At 44.3% G+C, this 21,149-nt stretch overlaps 1 protein-coding gene across 2 annotated transcripts in view; it reads right to left on the bottom strand.

The window, feature by feature from the left end:
* FARP1 (FERM, ARH/RhoGEF and pleckstrin domain protein 1) overlaps nt 1-20,944 on the bottom strand; it is a 240,275-nt gene extending 219,331 nt beyond the window's left edge. Inside the window, exon 1 of one of the 2 annotated variants that reach the window (XM_029073300.2) lies at nt 20,653-20,944. The gene's annotated coding sequence lies outside the window, so the exon portion shown is untranslated. The remainder of the gene's footprint in view (nt 1-20,652) is intronic. The other variant, XM_029073298.2, reaches the window with a different exon arrangement.
* Between the last annotated feature and the right edge of the window lie 205 nt (nt 20,945-21,149).

Below are 21,149 nucleotides of genomic sequence, written 5' to 3'. Positions count from 1 at the left end.
TCTCTAGGCTATAAGCTCCTTGTGGGCAGGGAACATGTCTACCAACTCTGTCATATTGTACTCTCCCAAGCTGTGTCCTGTGCACACAGTAAGCACTCAGAAATACGATTAATTTATTGAATGTGGGGCAATTGTTGAAAACCCAGCATGGCCTTTATTTTTTTGGTATTTGTTACCCACTTATGATGTGATAGGCACTATACATAATACAGTCCATGTCCCACTTGGGGCTCCCAGTCTCAATCCCCATTTTACAGATGAGGGAACTGAGGTAACCAAGATGTTAAATGACTTGCCCAAGGTCACAGAGCCGACATGTGGCGGAGCTGGAATTAGAACCCAGGTCCTCTTGACTTTCAGGCCTATGCTCAATCCACTAAGCCATTCTGCTTCACATACCTTTTACGTAGCTCTAATTTGTCTTTCATCCACACAAACACTAGTGGTATTTATTGTTTACTGTGTGCAGAGCACTGCACCAAACACTCAGGAGAGTACTTGATAACAGAGTTGGTAGACCCGTTCCCTGCCTGCACTAAGCGCTTGGGAGGGTATAATACAACAGAGTTGGTAGACACATTCCTATCCAATCAGCTAAACATCATTTCTAAAATGCAGTAAGTACATATTTTACTAAATGAAATGGGAAGCAGTCACTTCTGGAAAGTGTACCCAGGAATCTACCAACATAGAATTGTTCTATGCTGGGTCCTTTTGGTTTATGATCAATAGACATCAAGCATCTCCTCTGGGTAACAGTCTGTGAATGTCCAAACTATGAGCAACACTTAGTCTGCAAAGTGGCATTATTTGCTGTGGTATTGGTTGCAAACCACGATTTGCTCTCACTCTCCATTTTGCAAGTCTGAATGCATCACATAAATTCACAAAGGTTTACAGAGTGGAAAAGATGGTTAAACAAAAACCAGAGAACAATGGCAGGGAACAAAGCTGGACTAAACTTGCTATTCTGATTCAAACCAGGCTTGTTTCAAGAGTAGTAGCCTGACTCTCTCCACTGGCAACCAAACATCATTTGGACTCCCAGCAAAAGATAAAATCCATCAAAAACCAAGGCTACAGGCTACAGATCTCTAAAGTAATTTACTTCAGAGAGGGAAAACCACCAAGTAAAGCTACGAAAAACATTTCAAATCAACACCAATAAAAAGCATACAAAATTAAATTATTGTCAGTATTATTCATCTTACATGTTCACCACACCTTCAAAACAGATATTGGATGAGCACATCCCCGAGGTGACAGAAGAACAAAGTTCACCTGGTGAATCAATAACAATTTTGAAAAGTAAGCACCTTTATCTTTTCTTTAACCACAGTACAAATAAAACCCCAAACAGCCACAGGGAGACTATGCCTAGACAGAAGAAAACTCTGATGCACCTGCCCAAAAAGATATTTTCTTCTGAATCTTTCCCTCCTCCTCATGGTTCAGTCTCTACGAGTCCAATTGTCCCAGAGCCTAAAGTTACTCCTGCTAGAAATACAGACACTTGGGGAGGAGCATCTACTTGCTATTCTTATTGGGAAGCAGCATGGCCTAGTGGTAAGAGCACAGAGGAGGCAGAGGTCCTGGGTTCTAATCCTGCATCTGCCACTTGTCTGCTGTGACCTTGAGTCAGTCACTAACATCTCTGTGCTTCACTTTCCTCCTCTGTAAAATGGAGATAAAATCCTATTCCCTCCTATATAGACTGTGAGCCCCAAGTGGGACAGGGACAATATTCTAACTGATTATCTTATATCTACCCCAGCACTCAATTCCGTGCTTGGCACATATTAAGTGTCAAATACCACAAATCATTATTATTATTATTCTTATAGCTACTAACTTTCATTAAGTGTTTACAATATGCAAAGCATTCCAGTGGGCTCTGGGAATGATTACTAGAAAGCCAATTAAGAAAAAGTTCCTGGTCTCTAAGGGGCTCTGAATTTTAGTGACGAAGAACTGAGGGACCCCTGAACAATAAGCAAGTTGAAATTCAATAATGAAAAATATCAATAATAAAATGCAGCAATTATCATCGGGTACCTTATTGCTCCAGAACAATCCTCCTTGAGAAATTGTCAGAGCTTCCCAAATGTCCCCAGCTTTGTGACTTGTCCTCAGCATAGCCAAGAATGTGCTAAACAGTTCTCTAGTCATCTGATAGTGTATTTAGCAACTGCATGCATTGGAAGAATCTGACTCTATTCTCTACTGTGCTACTGAGCATACGACTCTTTGAACTTACTTTCAAGAGTCTGTGATGACAATATGGCTCAGATTTGGCAGCATATAATTTAGGCACTGGTAAATCATTAAGCCAAACAAAGATTAAATGTACACTAGTTAGGAAAGGTTTTCACAGTCTTTAGTGCCATGTACATTATACATATGGGGACCAAGAAAATGGCTGTCTACTTCATTCAGCGTGGCTCAGTGGAAGGAGCACGGGCTTTGGAGTCAGAGGTCATGGGTTCGAATCCCGGCTCTGCCACTTGTCAGCTGTGTGACCGTGGGCAAGTCACTTAACTTCTCTGTGCCTCAGTTACCTCATCTGTAAAATGGGGATTAAGACTGTGAGCCCCACGTGGGACAACCTGATTCTCCTATGTCTACCCCAGCGCTTAGAACAGTGCTCGGCACATAGTAAGCGCTTAACAAATACCAACAGTATTATTCATTCCCATAGATGTGTGTTAGAGTTGGTTAGTATTTTCAGGTCCCGATCAACAGTGGGCCACAAATGTTTCATGAATCATCACTGAAGGGGAAATGTGGTTGAATGAGCAATAAATTCCAAAAGCCAAAGGAAACATCTTTTGGTGGGTAAATGATTTCTTTGGGGAGAAATCACCACCAGCTTCCTCTGGATAACCAAGAGGGGACTGTAATTAGGCAGCCCACACTGATTGTCTGTGGCGACAATCAATCCTATATACTGAGCGCTTACTATACGTGGAGCACTGTATGAAGCGCTTGGAAGAATACAATATTATAGAGTTATATGCATTTCCTGCCCAAAACGAGCAACAAGCTCTTTTCTTGCTTGCTCATTCAAAGGAAAAACCAGCGCAAAAAAGCTTCCAGGACCAGAGAGACAACAATTCCAGGTTGAAAATTCTAAGAGTTTATTCTATGGCTGTTGAAAAACAAGTCGGGTTAATATCACACCAGAGAAGAGAATGAGGAACCTGAAAATACCAGGTTCTTGTTTGGTTAAAACTTGGCTACAGCAGGTTTCAAGACCTGGGACGTGTGTGACAGTCTGTTTATTCAATTCAACAAGGTCTGCTCCACAGTTTGGTTTTATGTAACAGGAGTGTTAAGTCCTTAGGCAGGAGTGGAGCTAAGAGATTAAACATAACTAAAATAAAAACCTGATCACCCAAAGAAGTCACATGAGAAGTTGGAGACAAATGAGCAAGGAACACAAACTGTAGAAAAAGAACAGTAGAAGGAGATGTTTGTTTCAAAATAAAAAATGGACAAACATGGAAATTAACAAACATTACATTTTTCCACTGAAAAACCTCACAGTGATATCTCAAGATGAAATCTTGTTAAGCGTGATTTTTTTTAACAGAAATCATAAAGTTAATAAAATTCATAAACCACCTAATTATTTTCAAGCCACAACCACCTCCATTCATTCTCAAATTTGTGGGAAATAAGTTACATGCTATAAAACGTAGGCCGACAAGCTGTTGAACTAGAAAGACTTATGCAAATTAAAATTATCTGGTTCATTCATTCATTCACAAGCACCCACTTTGAATATGGCCGTGTAGTAGATGCCAGAGGAGTAACAAAGTGTGTAGAGAACATGATCTTTATCCAGCGGGGGATGATTAATCTCTCCTCCATTACACCTCTAACTCGAATCCCACTACCACCCAAAAGGATGCTTTCAAAGTGCTAGGCTTAATTAAAGACTAAGCCCATCCATGATCAGGGAAGCGGGAGAAATGATGGTTGGGAAATGAGAGCAGCAAACAGAGCCCACTGGGGAATGCAGCCATTCAAGATTTGTACACTCAATTTCAGTCTACAGACAGATGGTACAGAGGCATAGTTGGAAATAAGAGCCAGTAAACAGGAGCAACAGCCCTTAACCATAGCACCGGGAGCAAGAAATCTCCTCATGGAGAGGACACTGATCCTTCCGGCCACCTCATAAAGACAGTAGCATCTTCCATTAAGAGCAGTAATCGATCCACAGTCTCTCAAAGGTGACTGGATGAGGCATCCAGAATTTTCTCCACCACTTAGATCACTGGTTATTCATATCTAATTCAATATCACACAAAACTGTGGTCTCCAACACTTGGGCTGTAGACTGGTGAAAATGCGAACACTTCGTCCCTTGTAACTAATGAAAAACAGTTTCTCTCAGATACTAATAATAGCAGTGGTACTGGTTAAGTGCTTATTATGAGCCATGATTTATACTAACCACTGGGATGGATGCCAGATAATCAGGTTGAACATAGTCCCTTTCCCAAATGAGTTCAATCTAAGGGGAGAGGAGAACAGGATATGAGGACAATGAGGCCGAGGGAAGTTAAGTGACCTGCCCAAGGTCACCCAGCAGGCAAGAGGCAGAGCTGGGATTAGAAGGCAGGTCCCCTGACTCCCAGGCCCATGTTCTTTCTACTAGGCCACATTGTTTCTCTCTGGCCTCACTGCCCTGGACATCTTGCTCATATTCTCTAACTCCACTGACCACAGCTCTCCCCACCTTCAAAGTCTTTCTGAAATCACATCTCCTCCCAAAGCTTGTCTCCAATTAATTTTGAATCTCCCCATCTTTTACACCCAACTGTCACTTCAGCTGTTCCATATACCTAAGCATTCATCTAGTGGCATGAGCACAGCCCTAGGAGTCAGAGGACCTGGGTTTTAAACCCAGCTCTTCCTACTGCTTATTGTGTTACCATGGGCAAGTCACTTCACTTCTCTGTCTCTCATCTGTAAAATATGAATTCAATACCCATTCTCCCTCCTACTTAGAATGTGAGCCCTGTGTGAGGTAGGGACTGTGTCCACTTGGATTATCTCGTGTTTAGTACGATTGGCACATAGTAAGCACTTAACAGATACCACTATTATTATTATTGCTAATGACAATTAGTCCTCAGTAACTTCTATGGCACTTATGCATAGCCACTGCATCATCCTATCTGTAATTTACTTAAGTGTCTATCTCCCCTGCTAGACTCCAACACCCTTCAGGGCAGGAGTCATGTATACCAATTCTACTGCACTCTCCCAAATGCTTAGTTCAATGTTCTTTACCCAGTAGGTGCTCAGTAAATGTTCTTGATCGACTGAAATGGTTCAGAAAGAACATCTTCAAAAAGTTATGAAGTCACAGCTGAATAAGAATAATACTTACATTGTTTTGTCTTACTACTGAAGATTTGACTATGAATGCCAACAGAAAACAAAGAACCTTTCAAGCCAGGGCCTAAAAACTGAACATTCAGAGGAGTTCTGAATTCCATATAGGTAATGGAATTTGTGAGCATATGAAGTTGAACATGGATAAAAAATCAGGAGGTTCAGACAAGGTTTGGATAAATTCGTGGGGCAGTTCAGAATGGAGTAAAAAGGGAAGCAGTCTGGCCTAGTGGATGGAGCCCAGGCCTGGGAGTCAGAAGGATCTGGGTTCTAATGCTGGTTCTGCCACTTGTAAACTATGAGACACCTGGGCAAGTCACTTCACTTTCCTGTGCCTCAGTTACCTCATCTATAAAATGGAGATTAAGACTGTGAACCCCATGTGGGACATGGACAGTGTCCAATCTGATTAGCTTGCATCTACCCCAGCACTTAGTAGAGCGCCTGGCACATAATAAATCCTTAATGAATACCATTAAAAAAGGAGCAGAGGAAGAGTTAAGGATGTATGGATTCATCCACAACCATAGAGATGGCCATTCAGGAGGATAACCATCCCTCAGCTCTTCCAGGCAATGGCTGAGCGTCAGAACTGATGCTGAAGTCCAAGTTTTCAGCTGTGATTCCTGAGTTCAGTAGCAGAACCTCTGTCAGGTACAATGAAGTCTCTGTCCCAGTGCCCCTGGTTGGCAAATTCAAAGGGTTTGGGGATGCCTCCACCACTTAAATGATTTGTAGTTGGAGGGAGAATGCAGAGGGGTGGAATTTTAGAATTTGGTTGGTTTGGGGGTGTATTATTAGCAAACCCAGAGAAAGCATCACTGTTACAATGGTGCCATCATTGTAAAATCATAAGGATAGTAGATTCACTCCCTGAGAGAATAGCCTTAGACCAAAATTTAGATATTCATAATGAACCCCTGCATGATGTCTACTGTATGGAAGTGAAGGAAGCAGTGTGGTTTAGTGAATAGAATACAGGACTGGGAATCAGAAGACCTGAATTCTAACCCTGGCTCTGCCATTTGCCTGCTGTGTGACCTTGAACAAGTGACTTAACTTCTCTGTGCCTCAATATCCTCATCAGTAGAGTGAGGATTGAATACTCGTTCTCCTCTCCTTCAGCTACGAGCCCAATGAGGTTCAGGAACTGGGTCCAATCTGATTATGCTGTGACTCTCCCAGCGCTTAGCACAATGATTGGTACACAGTGCTTACAAGAAACCACAATTACTAGAAAGAAGTAAGGCCCATCAAAGTAGCAGCTGAAAAGTCATCCCAAAACCCAGGGGACCAGAGAAGGGCAGTGCCATGAAAATGTTGTGGAGGAGAGGATAATCTATGTCAAAAGTCAATAGAAAAGTCAAGGAGGAAAAAAGATGAAGTTGAGATGGCAAAGGAGAGAGCTCTGAAACGTGGGAAAATGATCAATAGATAGGATCCACTGAAAAGGAATAAAGGTAATCAATAGGACAAACCAAAAAGGTGAAAATTGAATTAAGAAGGCTCTTAATGCAGTCTTTGAGCTTAAAAGGTCAATATTACTTGGAGCAGCATATGCAAAATGACACTGCCTCCTGAAATATGCTGGTCACAATCACTATAAATTCTGGAGAGAATGCTCGTGAGAGAACCGCGAGGGTGCCAGAGAAGTCAAGAAAACAGCAGGAAGTCCGGGAAATAATTTAAAATAAGAGAATATTCACAGATTAGATTAGAAATCATTAAAAAAAAAATACACTTTGAGCGGCTAGAGTGGCTGGTCGAAACTCTGATGAAGAATTATGGATGAACCTTGGCCACGATGCTTCAGGACCAAGAACTGTTGGGAAGGGATTGATTACAGGGAGAACAGCATGTCAACATCATTCGCACTCAGTCCTGTTCCCGCTGGGGCACAGAGCGCAACCAAGGAGTGAGTGGGCAGGAGCGTAACATACTGCAAAGAATCTTGAAGCAATACGATCTGCCCATAAGCCCCTTCGAGACTCTTGCCTGCTCTGGGAGTGAAGACCACAGTTGTTGAGAAGCAGCATAGCCTAGTGGATAGAGCACGGGCCTGGAAGTCAGAAGGAACTCGGTTCTAGTCCCGGCTCTGCCACTTGTCTGCTCTGTCACCTCAGCAAGTCACTTCACTTCTCTGTGTCTCAGTTACCTCATTTGTAAAATGGGGATGGGACTGTGAGCCCCATGTGGGACAAAGATTGTGTCCAACCTGATTAGCTTGAAGTCCAACCTGATTAGCTTTAATCTACCACAAGCTTAGAACAGGGCCTGGCACACTGTAAGCACTTAACAAATACCATTTTAAAAAAAAAAGCCCAGAAACAGAAATGAGTGGTGATTCCCCATATCTGGGACAGCTGGGACTATACTTCCTCATCTTGCCTCTCCCCAGCTACCAGCAGGCAGAAGGTGTCAACAGAGGCCTCAATAGCAGAAATGCAATTCAGTGGGTATTGGATGAGAGCCACATTATAGAGCAGCTTCCTCATCTCTGCCATCTGAAGAAAGCTTAATTCATCACTCAGATTCTTTCATATCAGTATTGTAATAATCAGCATTTTTAATGGGCCAGATTTGATTAAAAGTCCCAAGAGAGAATACAGGAGCATGTTGGAAATGTCAGTTAATTATTTTGTTTCATAAATCATATTTCTTTTCCAGGGGGGAGGACAGATAAAACCGAGAAAGTGGCATTGTGTCAAATCTTTGCTTAGCCGAAATGTATGTTGATTTCTGCCCCACATTTTGATGGGATTTCTATTTTGGGGTAGGGGAATGACTCAGTGTTGGCAACATGGTTTATTTTTTTTAAAAAAAAAACAAACAAAAAACAGGACTAATCTTGGTGTGAATGAACACGGCAGCAGAACTTTTCAAAATGGAACCTGGGCCTTAGTTCCTGTTCCTCATGCATTTCTTCTCATTTCTATATTTCCATACTATTTTTCACAGTTTCATATTTTAGCCAAATGGATTGTTTTTTGTAACCAGTTGGCTTCTCAGCTGTTTCTGCCTTATTTCAAAAGAGATTCTGAGAAGTCAACAAACTAATAGCCTTCGTAATTTCTCTGAGAAAAAGCTCCCCTTTTATGTTCATTTCCTGTTGGAATCTTTGACTTTCCCTTTTGGTCCTCAGACTCTGTACAAGAATAGGATTTTTTGGGACCTATGTGAAACTTCTTCCCCTAATCCCTTTCTTACAAAAAGTGGGTACAGGGACACATTTTATGGCTCTCCTCAGGGAAGCACTACTTAACACTTCTTTTCTGATTGGCTCCGTTCCCTCTATGTATTTTCTTGTTCTCTGATTGCAGTACTTGGTCTCCTTCTGAGATCAAATGTGTTTTTTTCCCCTCTCCCTGAGACATCTCCAATTCAGTCCTCTTTGGCAAGGACGGAGGGGAGGGAGGCAAGGAAACCAGTAGAGCAATCACTTCCACTCTGATGCCAATAATAATAAATAGTAACTGCGGGATCTGCGATGTACTTACTGTGTGCCAAGCACTGGACTAAGCACTGGGGTATGTACAAAACCATCACGTCAGTCCCAGTCGCTGTACCACATGGGGCACTCAGCCAGAGGGGGAGAGTGGGAATTTAATCCCCATTTTACAAATCAAGAAAGTGAGGCACCAAGAATTTAAGTGACTTGTCCAGTATAATACAGTAAGCCAGTGGTGAAACCGAGATTAGAACCCATGTCGTCTGACTCCCAGGCCCGTGCTCCTCCAGGCTCCACACAGGCCCCTACCAAGTAGAGCTCCTTGAGGAAGGCAGCAGAAGCCCTCCCAGGCTTAACTAGTCAATCATATTTACTGAGCGCTGACTGTATGCAGAGCCTGTACTAAGCGCTTGGGAGAGTACAATGCAGCAATATAACAGGTGCATTCCCTCCACAAGGGGAGACCGACAGTAGTGCTGCTGCTGCTAAGTTCACGGCACTGCCACCTCCAGAGACCATTCCGGCACAGGTGCAGGATTCCCGCCGGGATGCAGGGCAGCTCAGAGAAGCCTGAGGGGTCAGCAGCAGGAGCTCAGCCCTAACCAGTCTGTGAGAGCAGGAGACACCTGCCCTAGCCCCAGAACACCGGATTGCCGGCTCGGACCCCCAACAGTCTGGACAGGCAAGAGCAATGTGGAGTTGGAGAGGCAGAGCCCTCCTCGGGTGCAGGAATCACTCTCCGCCCCAACAAGCATGTCATGACGTTCTGACATTATGTCATGACAATATGCTCTCCAGATCAGAGTCCGGTGATAATCCCCAAGACAGTCCCGGCATACCCTCAGCCAGTTTTGTTCTCAGGAGACAAGGGTGTTCCCCAAGACTGCATGTGATCTTTTACAGTAAAAATGCATTTTCCCAAGCCATGAATTATTACAAGGGTTTGCTGGGATCAAATTAGAATCCAGGATTTATAGCTCACTTCCCGTCCATTTCAGACCGATTACTCTTCTGCATCTGTGGAAACTTTCGGCCTAAGTGGAGTAAGAACGGAAAGAAAACTCTTGCCCCAGAGAATACTCCACCTTTTTGAATGATTTCCTGTGGGATCTGCCCTGTCTAGATCTTTTCAGGTCCACGCCAAACAGTCCAAAATTAGATTGGGGATCTCTCGACACAAAATCCCAGCAAACATTCATCCTACCAAACTGAAGAAACTGGCCAAAACAACCCAACACCTTGCTATTTCTCTAAAAGCAACTCCTAACTCCACCCAGATAAAAACCACAAAGCAGTCTAATTTTTCTTTGTATCATACTACAAAACGTACTAATGAAATGGAAAAAAACAAAATCAAATAAGATGAATTTTTTTTCTAATAGACCATATCCTCACAGATTGTCTTCTCAATTTTTTTCTCATAGTTGGTGCCAAATCAGCTAAACTGCCGCTTAAGGGCTGTGGTGGTAGTTGAGAGGATATGACCAGGGAAGAAAAAATTAATCTAGGAAAGCAGTTTGGAAGAGGTGGGATTTTAGAGGGAGAAAGCTTTGAAGACAGAGAGAGCTGTGGTCAGAGACTTTGAAGGGGGAGGGGGCTCTCGGCAGGAGAAAAAGCAATCAATCATATTTCTCGGGCGCTAACTTTATGCAGAGCACTGTACTAAGTGTGTGGGACAGTACAATATAACAAGAGTTGGTAGACACATTCCCTGGCCACAATGAGCTCACAGTCTAGGAAGGATACAGACATTAATTTAAATTTGAAAATTGTGGATGTGTACAGAAGCGCTGTAGGGCTGAGGGAGGGGTAAATAAAAGGAACAAACACAAGTGCAAGGACGACGCAGAAGGGAGTGGGAGAAGAGAAAGTCAGGGCTTAGTCGGGGAAGGCCTCTTGGAGATGTCCATTTAATAAAGTTTTGAAGGTGGGGAGGAGTGATCCCTGGTTGGATAGGAAGAGGGAGGACGCTCCAGGACAGAGGCAGAACGTGGGCAAGAGGTCAGCTGTGAGACAGAGAAGAATGAGGCAAAGGGAGTAGGTTAGCATTAGAGGAGTGAAGTGTGCAGTCTGAATTGTAGAAGGAGAGCAGCGAGGTTAGGAAGGAGGGTCAAGATGATTGAGTGCTTTAAAGCCAATGGTAGGGAGTTTCCTTTTGATGCGCAGAGGAATGGGAGCCACAAGTCAAAGGTCAGCCCTTAACCACACAAGTCAGTCCTTAGTAACACTTAAAGCATTACTGGTCACCCCCCTTCAATCAATCCATCATATTTACTGAGCACTTACTGTGTGCAGAGCACTATACTAAGCTCTTGGGAAAGTACAAAAGAACAATATAACAGACACACTCCCTGATCACAGTGAGCTTAGATTCTAGAGGGGGAGATGGACATTAACATAAATATTCAGTTTGTTCATATCCATTTCCAGGGACATCACCACAATCAATGATTTTGAAGCTGAAGACTAAATTTAGAAAACAGTTAACTAATCAGCCTTTCCAGTGGGCTGTTCACTTCTAGCGGCCACTTTTTTGATGGACCTGGGAAGAAGAAACTGGAATAATGTTTAACTCATTTTCCAATTCAAGCAAATCTACAAATGATCACATTTGTTTTAAATTTAATTTCATGAAGCATGTCTTCAGTACAAATTTACAATGGCTTTACTACAATTTTCCAATGATGTCTTAAAAGTTTCTAGCCAAATTCCATTGTTATTTCAAAACCTTTGCCTGTTTAATATTAAAGTATATTTTCTGTTTGGAGAAAATGAACTAAGATGTTGGTTAAATAAGTGAAAAAAAATTACTGCTGATTACATAAAAAAGAGGACACCAGAAAAAAATCTTATTTTAGTTCTACATGAAAGATGGTCTTTTAAAAGTGCCCTGAGTAGTAAAATGTGTCTTAAATATATTAAGGCAGTACAGTAAACCATTCATCTCCTTGGAAAATGTATACTTCAACCTGGGCAAGACATCACCAGTCAGGAGTGAGCACTGAGCTTTTGCTTTAATCTTGAGATGACAATTTACAAACAAATACTATAAAAGTAATAAAAAAGGGAGATAAAGCATGTTAGACTTACAACCATCTTATATCCTATCAACTAGAATGGAGACTGTCATCCAGTCTATAATCTTGACTCTGAAGAGACACAGAGAATGAATAGTGGTGAAGGAGTATTGAGCAACAATCAACTCTGTTCCCTGAGCAATAACAGTGAGAACATATAAGCTCCTGGTCATTTCAGCTGCTCCTATTTCTGATGCTCTGACATAATGGCTGCTTTCATATTTTCAAATTTGATGTTTGTTACAAATCTATTATCAAAAGCTTAGTAAACAATATAAAAATATTGCTATTCCCTTTTATGAGTTGCTCAAGGCAAGAGAGCTATCTAAATGGACTGTACTGACCTTATTTGGGGAGTTACTTATTACTTTTGGCTAAGGCAACACTGTTTTTGGTTTGACTTAAAACATATTATTACTTCCCCCATTTTCCCAAACCCCTTCAGGGATCTAAGGAACAAACCCAACTTCTCATTTCTGGTTTCATACCATCTGTTCGCTTGTCTGTAATCTTAAACTCAAATTTCCTGTATTCAAGACATGCATGTAATTTGGTACAATACTTTTTTGCTCCCTTTCATTGAAGCAAGATCAAAACTGACATAATGTCTGACCGAGCAGGACACTACAGCATCCAAGTTCACTTGAGCCTGACCTAATGGACAGTTTAATCATGTTTCATAGAACATGACTATTGGCATTATTCATGCATTCAAATCCAAATGAATCTAATGATCTCTACAAGCTCCAGTTATTAGTCAATCTCTGTGAACGCCTTTACCGTGGTTGAGGTTAAGCTCACTTTCCACTCAACTCCACACTCCAACCAAAAAGATCATAAACTGCTTAATGCTCTCTAGCTCACAAAGGTCAAGCAATCTAATTTTGCTTCATACTACAATGACTTGTCATCTTCACAGAGTAAAAGGCAGGCATTGATTTTATATTAAGGGAGCTTATTTCTAACTTTCTAAGTCTTTTTCAGAAGTGTCAATATTTCTTTTGGATAAATGTCTTTAATTTGTAAAAAACACACCAAGCAAATATATTTGTGTAAGATATGAGGTGGCAGGGTGGCTGAAGGGGGACATCTTAACCTACATTACCATACTTTTGAGGAAGATCAGCCCAAAGGAAAAGAAAAAAAAAAATTTTTTTTAAATCCTTCTAAACCACAGAATACCAATAGACTACAATCAAAGCCCTAAAGATAAAGAGGAAGAACAGGCTAATTAAAAAGAAGTTCTTCATATCAAGTAGGCACTAGGTAGATCCCAATCAAAGATCATCTTAAAATTGGACTTCCAAGCCCTGAATTTGGAGTTGAAAAGTAGTCAAATTTTGAGCAGCAGAATTTAATATAAAGGACGGATTTACTTAAAAAAAAATGTTCAAAGAAGGTACTGGCAAGCCATAGGTATGGTATAATACCAATTCTAATCCTCACCCCAACACAATTAAAGGTTAAATGGAATGAGTCTTCTGCCTTTCGCTGTTAGAAGTCTGTGTTTGAATATGACAGTTGTACATAAGAAATTAATTCAGTGGACTCAATCTTGTTCCCACATTAATTCAATTTGCGAATATCGCTGCACGCCTAACAATCTTCATTCACCGTAAGGAAGCCGCAGGTCAATGATGAAGTCCTTCACAGAGCTACGTGAACACACTGAGTTTCTGCTATCGTTTTGCCCAGTGAAGGAGAACCGTGAGATGTATTTTATGGTCATCAAACTCTCCAGACACATTTTTACAATACACTCAGTTCTGCCAAACTGTGCTTTTCCACTAAACATCGTGGCTAGAACCATGTTAGAGAATTAGGGAATGTTCTTCTGACAAGGCAAGGCTGTTTTTGGAAACAACTCGATGCAGTGTTGGAAGAAACAGTTGTTTGCAGAAACGCAGCACAGAAAGGAGAGTGGAGTAATGTTATAGTGAAGGTTTTTCTTAAGGTGCAATTTTGCTAGAATGCAACCTCACATTATAGAACTGGGCACACATTAGCGGTATGCTGACCTTGCTGGCCCTCAGCCCTAGGACCTGTTCTGTAGTCCTGGCACCCATGGAGAGAAACCTGGCACCTTTAAGGCCCACCCAGGAGGTATTAAACTGGGCCCGTAGAGAGCCAGGAACCAGTAAGGAATGTCCAGCCCTGGAGAAAAGTAGTAGCTGTCAATGATATTTATTGAGTGTCCACTGGATGCAATGCACTGTATTATGCGTTCGAGAACGTGCAACAGAAACAAGAGACACAATCCCTGCCCAAAAGGAGCTTACATTCAATGTGTGAGCACAGGCTACTGGAAGTATCAGAGCTTCCACTCTGACACCAGCAGACAAACATCCCAGGAGGGGAGTGTTCTGTCACTGGAAAATGGGCTGGTTGCTTTTTCTGTGTGGAGAAAAGAAAACCAGAGGCTAGAAACCAAGACTAGGAGAAATCTATTACTCTCCCCAAATCATACTAACTTTCTTTAAGAAACAAACATAAAAGTCACTTATGTGACTTCATTGTATTTACCAAGTGTCTACTGTGTGTATAGCATAATTAAATGCTCAGGAAAAAAAATACATAGATGAGAAGTAGACACAGTCCATGGCTCTCAGTGGGCTCACTTAAGAATAAGGTAGGGTGGGTTAGTGACATAAGGACACAATAAAAAGGGAGAAATAATGTAAAAAGACAAGGATATCAGTGAATACGATAACAGCTACAGAACACAGTCTCCCATATTTTAAAAGGCGAGTCCCCCGTAGTTATGTCTGCATCTTCCTCTTGTCTTCTTTCCTCCCCTTCTCCCCTATCAACCTTGTCTTTCACTCCACTCCACCCCCCTCCACCATCTTTCCTCCCCCTCCCATCTCCCCTCATCCCCCAGATCTCCCTTCCCTCTCTCATAAATTCTTATTTATTGTTATTGATGTCTGTTCCCCCTCCCTCGCAGATTGTGAGCTTGTTGCAGGCAGGGACTGTTACTCTTTATTGCTGTACTGTATTTTCCCAAGCGATTAGTACAGTGCTTCACACAACGTAAGCACTTAATAAATACAAATGAATGAATCATTGTACATACATCCATGATTTCTCTGTAACACTCAGTACAGTGCTCTGCCCAGTGTCAGCACTTAATGCCATTCCCTGGCTGACGGGAGAACTGGTCATTCGACATTTTCACTTAAAATAAACACCACGATTTTTGTTCGGTGTACATGAAACTGGTCCAGCAGAAACTCAAACCACTTCGGTATGGTGAGTTTAAAAAAAAAAAAAGGGAGTGACCACAAGCAAGGTAAGCAAAGGGAGAGTTTTAACTTGTTGCTGGACTTCCGTGTCTGTCTTCTCCATTCGACTGTAAGCTCCTTCAGGGCAGGAATCGCATCTTTTACTTTTATCGTACTCTTAGAGGAGTACACTCTACACAAAGTGGGTGCTCCAATGACTGATAAGCTCCTTGTGGGCAGGAATCAAGTCTACCAACTCTGTTGTATTGTACTTTCCCAAAAGTGTAAGTACCGTGTTCAGCTCACGGTAAATGCTCAATAAATATCAATGACTGACTGCAACTGTTGGGAAGCCATGGCAAGGCTATTTTGAACTAAGAGTCCATTAAGTAGAAGAACTTGTGGAGCCACCTACAACAACAGGTCCTCCAAGAGTAACAGCTAAAAAGATCAACACCAACAACAGAACTTGGGGCTCTCTTCTGTGTATCACACCGCAGCACTGTAGAAAGCCCTGAAAGGCACACATCATTTCCAGGTTTTGCAGTTACCTGAAAGCACCAATAGCAAACAGCGACATCATCTTTGAAGATAAAGGTCCCACACTGTATACTCAAAAACATTACATGCTCCAATGACAAATGTGTTACTTGTTAAGGGCTTCCTCCATACTAAGGTACTGTGCTAAGCACTTGGGTGGACAGAGGGTGATCATACGCAATCCCTGTTCCACACGGGGCTCAGAGTCTCTGGCGGAGGGAGTACTGACATTTAATCCCGATTTTACAAATGAGGAAACTGAGACCCAAGCTAAGTGCCTTGCCCTAGGTCACAGAGCAGACAACTGGTGGAGCCACGATTGGAACTCAAGTCTTCTGTCTCCCAATGCTGTGCTTTATCAACTACACAGTCACGCTCTCAGTCAGTCATTCTTAAAAATGGTTGCAAATGGCTTACTTAAAACACCTTATTCACCTTTATAATCTAAGAATTTAACATGTGAGGCAGGAACCAGATCCTTGTGAGGGGAATTTCCCTAACTTAAAAAATTACAAATTCAGTTTTAAGCAAGAATTTTCAGTCCACACAGATTTAGGATGCTTGTTGCCATTCTTCTTTTTTGAGTTTTCCTCATGGTGGAAGTCCCCTTTTTAAGAAATACCTCTCTCAAGCTCAAAAAATCTCACCAAAAATAGATTTGCAGACATATGACCCTAATGACAATTAAGATGCAAACTTCACTAGAATGAGAAATCAATTTTTCCCCTGTATACTGAAAAAGTAACACCTTCTCCATAGACACCATCATGCATATATGATGCTCTCATGCTTGTGAGTTAAACATTGAATTATTTTAACCCTGAAACCAAAGTGGTTTTTGGATGCTGCATTTCTATGAATCCGTGCATTCAGACTGAATAATTCAAAGCTAGATATGATCTGCAGGGATCATAAGTCCCTCCAAATTAAACTCCATCAAAATCCAATGACTGAGGTAAATCCCCTCACCCTTTTTATGAGGGAAGGAAGGTGCAAAAGACATCCAGGGTCTAGGAGGCGCTTGGGGGAGGGAGAAAAAACTTAATTTAGACCAACACCTAGGGATAGTAACAGAGTTTGCTATAAAGCTTCAAACCAGACAAATTCTACAATGCAATTGTAATAGTCAACAGACAAAATAGTCAACAGACAAAATGTGTCTCCGGCTCCACCCAGGTGCCAATTCAGCATTACCTACGGACCTGGGCAATTACAACCCCTGTTTCACTTGGATACGCATCTTTCAACTTTATTGCTTCCTCCTACTCATAACTTATTTCTGTGTCTCTCTCTCCCAATACACTTTAAGTGCCTTTACTTTCTTTCTTTTAAGTGCCTAAACTCTACTTTCCCAAGTGCTTATTACAGTGTTCTGCACACTCTAAGTGCTCAATAAATACTACCGACTGATTGATGTCTGCGGCTCCGAGAGACCTGAGCATAATATCCTCAGGGTGTTGGGCAACTTTCCCATGTCATTTGCATGGTACTCTCAATATCAAATGGCAAAGCAAGATCAAAAACAAGGAGTGGTAACAGTACTCCTGAAGCACATTGTGCTCAAAAGACTGTTAAGTACTGGGAAAGCGTACACGGGTTAGTTTTAGATTCAGTCCCAGGCCTTGAAGGAGCTCACCATCTAAAACAAGTAGATCTTGGAAGGCAAGCAACCACCTGCAGTAAACCAAGGCTCAAGGCAATACAATTTCCTTGGGTGGCATCTGACAGTTGACAAAGTAGGAGATCCAAGAGTGAGGAGAACTCTTTTCTTAAAAATGCAATCAATCGATTGTATTTATCAAATCCTTACTGTGTGCAGAGCACTGTGCTAAGCTCTTGGAAGAGCACAACATAGAGTTGGTAGGCACGTTCCCTGCCCTCAACAAAAAGCTTACAATCTAGACCGAAGCACAATCTCAGAAACTCAGGAAAATGTAAACTCTTGAGAGAGAGTAGCAGCTGCCAGACCAGCCTAGGGAAAGAGGCAAGCAAGCAGAGAGGGATGTTTTGTGGTCAAGACTTTGGGTAGATCACAACGCCCAAAAGCAGAATTGTAGATATGACCCCAAAAATGCATCTTACAAAAGCAACAACTAATCAGCGACATTTATTCGGGGTCCATAGAGTCCAAGGAACTGCACTAAACTCTTGGAAGAGTACAACAGTAGCAGAACCAAATACATGTTCCCTGCCCTCCAGCTCACAAGGGCACAGCAACTGTCAACCAGTAAGTGTGCAATATGAAAGCAATTGTGAATTACATCTTTAGCCACACCCACCACAGGGATCCAATATCAGAGGGGAGAAGCATCATCTTTGAACATCCGAAGCAGTTATGGAGGTGGGTTTTTTTATTTCCCGATTTAAGAACATCTCCACTGATGTCTCTCGGTGTACTTGAATGTCGCTGTTGGTTCATGGAAATTTTGCTTTCAAAGAAATATGTAATTATGGTTGAACTAAGTTTCCACATCTACTTTATATTGCCATGCACATTCCAAAAGAATACATCTAAACCCAATCCTGGGAAAAGGCTCTGTTCTCTTACAATCAAAAACCTACTGCCTTTAAAGAAGCTGCAAGGCACTAACTGAGGACATTCTCCAGCTGGGGGGAGTGTCAACCAAATGCTCAGAACCTGACAGGGTTTCGCCAAACTCCAATAATCCACAATAAAACAAGTATTCAAACCCCAAAAGCAAGCCACCAGAACTAAAACGGTCCACTTCTTTCATCGGCTTTCCTACCGTGTCCCCAAACTCACTCAGATGAGGTGAGCCAAGATGCCTGGTCTGGGCGGTCAGTGACCGGACCTAAGATCATGATGCTGCCCTCCTGAACGTGAGCTGTTACTTTTGCGGATCGTTCCATGAGTTACGGAGAAGCTATGAGTTGGGCTGGGTACCGAGAGGGACAAAACCCTGGGAAATGCATCCTTGTCTCCAGTATACACCAGGCAGAAGGGAAAAGCCATTTCTTCTGGGTTGAAGCAGACACTTGGAAAAAAATTAACATGTAATGCACAAGAGTGGAAGAAAAGCTCACTCTGCACGCTACTCCTGCAGCCTCTCGCCTGCGAGTGTGCATGTGTGTGTCTGTGACTGCTAAACTGTTCCAGATGAGAAACAAAATTTTTTCCCTGTGTCTGGGTTTAACCAGCAACACTGAGCTACATGGTGCAGGCTCCTTTGTAAGGATTAGATCAACCCAACCCAGGGGACCCTAAGCAGATGCCCCCAAAGCCTACAGGAAATAATGAGTTACCTATATGGGGTGATCATTGCTACAGATCGTTTCATACACTCATTAACGGTCAATGCTATTTATTAAATTTAAAAGATTCTGCCCCTCCCGCACGAACGCTCCGCACCCTGCCGGGTCACAAACCCAAACTTTCAGAAACTTGAAACCTAACACCACATCTGGAGATCAAAAACACAGGCCTGGACTGAAATTAAAAAGGAAAGGGAGGGGTCCGTGTCATACATGGATGAGACTGGGAAAAAAACTCTCAACTTCTGCTCTGGCCACACTCCTCTTTGTCACTTCGAACATGTCCAAGCCCATGTCCAAGATCAAGTCCAAGCCCATGTCCAGGCCCAAGGGTCTTATTTGGCTTTCCCTGGGACCAGAGGTGACCCCACCTCTGAACTGAATTGAATTGTATTGAATTTGGGGGGGAGGGGTAAACGTCCTGGCCTGGCCATCGGCTGGTGGACCAGTGGCAGGCATGGCCTGTCCAGTCACCTGGGAGGATGGACAGAGGACCTGGGGGAGCCGTGGGAATTGGGGGGAGGATGGGCTAAAGGGGTAGGGTCCTGGGAGTGAGATTTGGGGGCAGAGGGCTAGGAGAGGAGGGAAAACGGGGGAGGAGGGAAGGTGGAGACAGGGAAGATGGAAAGAGGGAGAGGAGAGGCGGTAGGGAAGCAGGGAGGGGAAGAGGCAGGGAAGCAAGGAGAAACGCGGCAGGGGAGAGAGGCAAGGAGGCAGGGAGAAAGAGGAAGGGAGGAAAGAGGCAGGGATGCAGGGAGGAAAGAGGCAGGGATGCAGGGAGGAAAGAGGCAGGGATGCAGGGAGGAAAACCGGCAGGGAAGCAAGGAGGAAACGCGGCAGAGAAGGAGGTAAAGCGACAGAAAAGGAGGGAGGGAAAGCATCAAGGAAAGCAGGGAGGGAAAGAGGCAGGGAAGGAAAAGCAGCTGGGAAGGAGGGAGGGGAAGAGGCAGGGAGGCAAGCGGCAGGGAAGGAGGGAAGGAGAAGGGGCAAGGAAGGAGGGAGGGGAAGAGGCAAGGGGCAAGGAAGGAGGGAGGGGAAGAGGTAAGGAGGCAAGCGGCAGGGAAGGAGAGGAGAAGGGGCAAGGAAGGAGGGAAGGAGAAGGGGCAGAAAAGGAGAGAAGGAGAAGGGGCAGAAAAGGAGAGAAGGAGAAGCGGCAGGAAAGGAGAGAAGGAGAAGCGGCAGGAAAGGAGAGAAGGAGAAGGGGCAGGAAAGGAGAGAAGGAGAGGCGGCAGAAAAAGAGGGAAGGAGAGGGGCAGGGAAGAAGGGGCAGGGAAGGAGAAGGGGCAGAAAAGGAAGGAAGGAAAAGGGGCAGGAAAAGAGGAAAGGAGAAGAGACAGGGAAGGAGAAGCGGCAGGGAAGGAGGAAGGGGAAGGAAAAAAGGGGTAGGGAAGGGGTGTGAAAGCCGGGGAGGATGGAGGAGGAGGAGGATGGAAGAGGAGGAGGCGGAGGATGGCGGGGAGACAGAGTCCCGGAGGGAGTCCGGACTCGGGGGGCAGAAGAAGGCCCGGGCCGGGGTTGGGGGGCGGAAGGGAAGGGAAGGGAAGGGAAGGGAAGGGAAGGGAAGGGAAGGGAAGGGAAGGGAAGGGAAGGGAAGGGAAGGGAAGGGACCCTGGTCCGCTGCGGACCCGGACCGGCCCCCGGCCCCCGCCCCCCGCATTGTTCCTCGTGCAACCGCTCCTACCTCGCCCGCCGCCGCAGGACCAGGAGCAGGAGCAAAAGCAGGAGCAGGAGCAGGACAATCAGGAGGAGGAGGAGGAGGAGGAGGAGGAGGAGGAGGGTCTGGGTCCCGGGGCTGCCGCTGCCCGTCCTCGGCGGCGCCCCCGGCGCGGGCGGCCCGGACTCTTAGCGCTTTGTGGGGGTGCCCCCGGCCCGTCGGAGGGGGCTAAGGACCGGGCTGCGCACCGGGCTGCGGACCGGGCTGCGCTGGGGCCGCGGGCGCGGGCGGGAGCCATTAAAGGTCCCGCGGGCGGAGGGCAGGGCCGGGGCGGGGGCTCGGGGGCGCCATGGCCGGCCCGGCGCCCACACCCGCAGGACCGGCGCGGGACCACGAGCGGGACCGGCCGCAGCGGGAGCGGGAGCGGGAGCGGGGAGGAGCGGGGAGGGGCGGGGAGGGGAGGGGCGGGGAGGGGAGGGGCGGGGCGCGAAGGCCGAGCGCAGCCAGAGCGCCGCTGCTCCCCG

This window comes from Ornithorhynchus anatinus, chromosome 10 (assembly GCF_004115215.2).
Source record: "Ornithorhynchus anatinus isolate Pmale09 chromosome 10, mOrnAna1.pri.v4, whole genome shotgun sequence".
Lineage (NCBI taxonomy): Eukaryota > Metazoa > Chordata > Mammalia > Monotremata > Ornithorhynchidae > Ornithorhynchus > Ornithorhynchus anatinus.
This window is presented reverse-complemented; position numbering and strand designations above follow the sequence as displayed.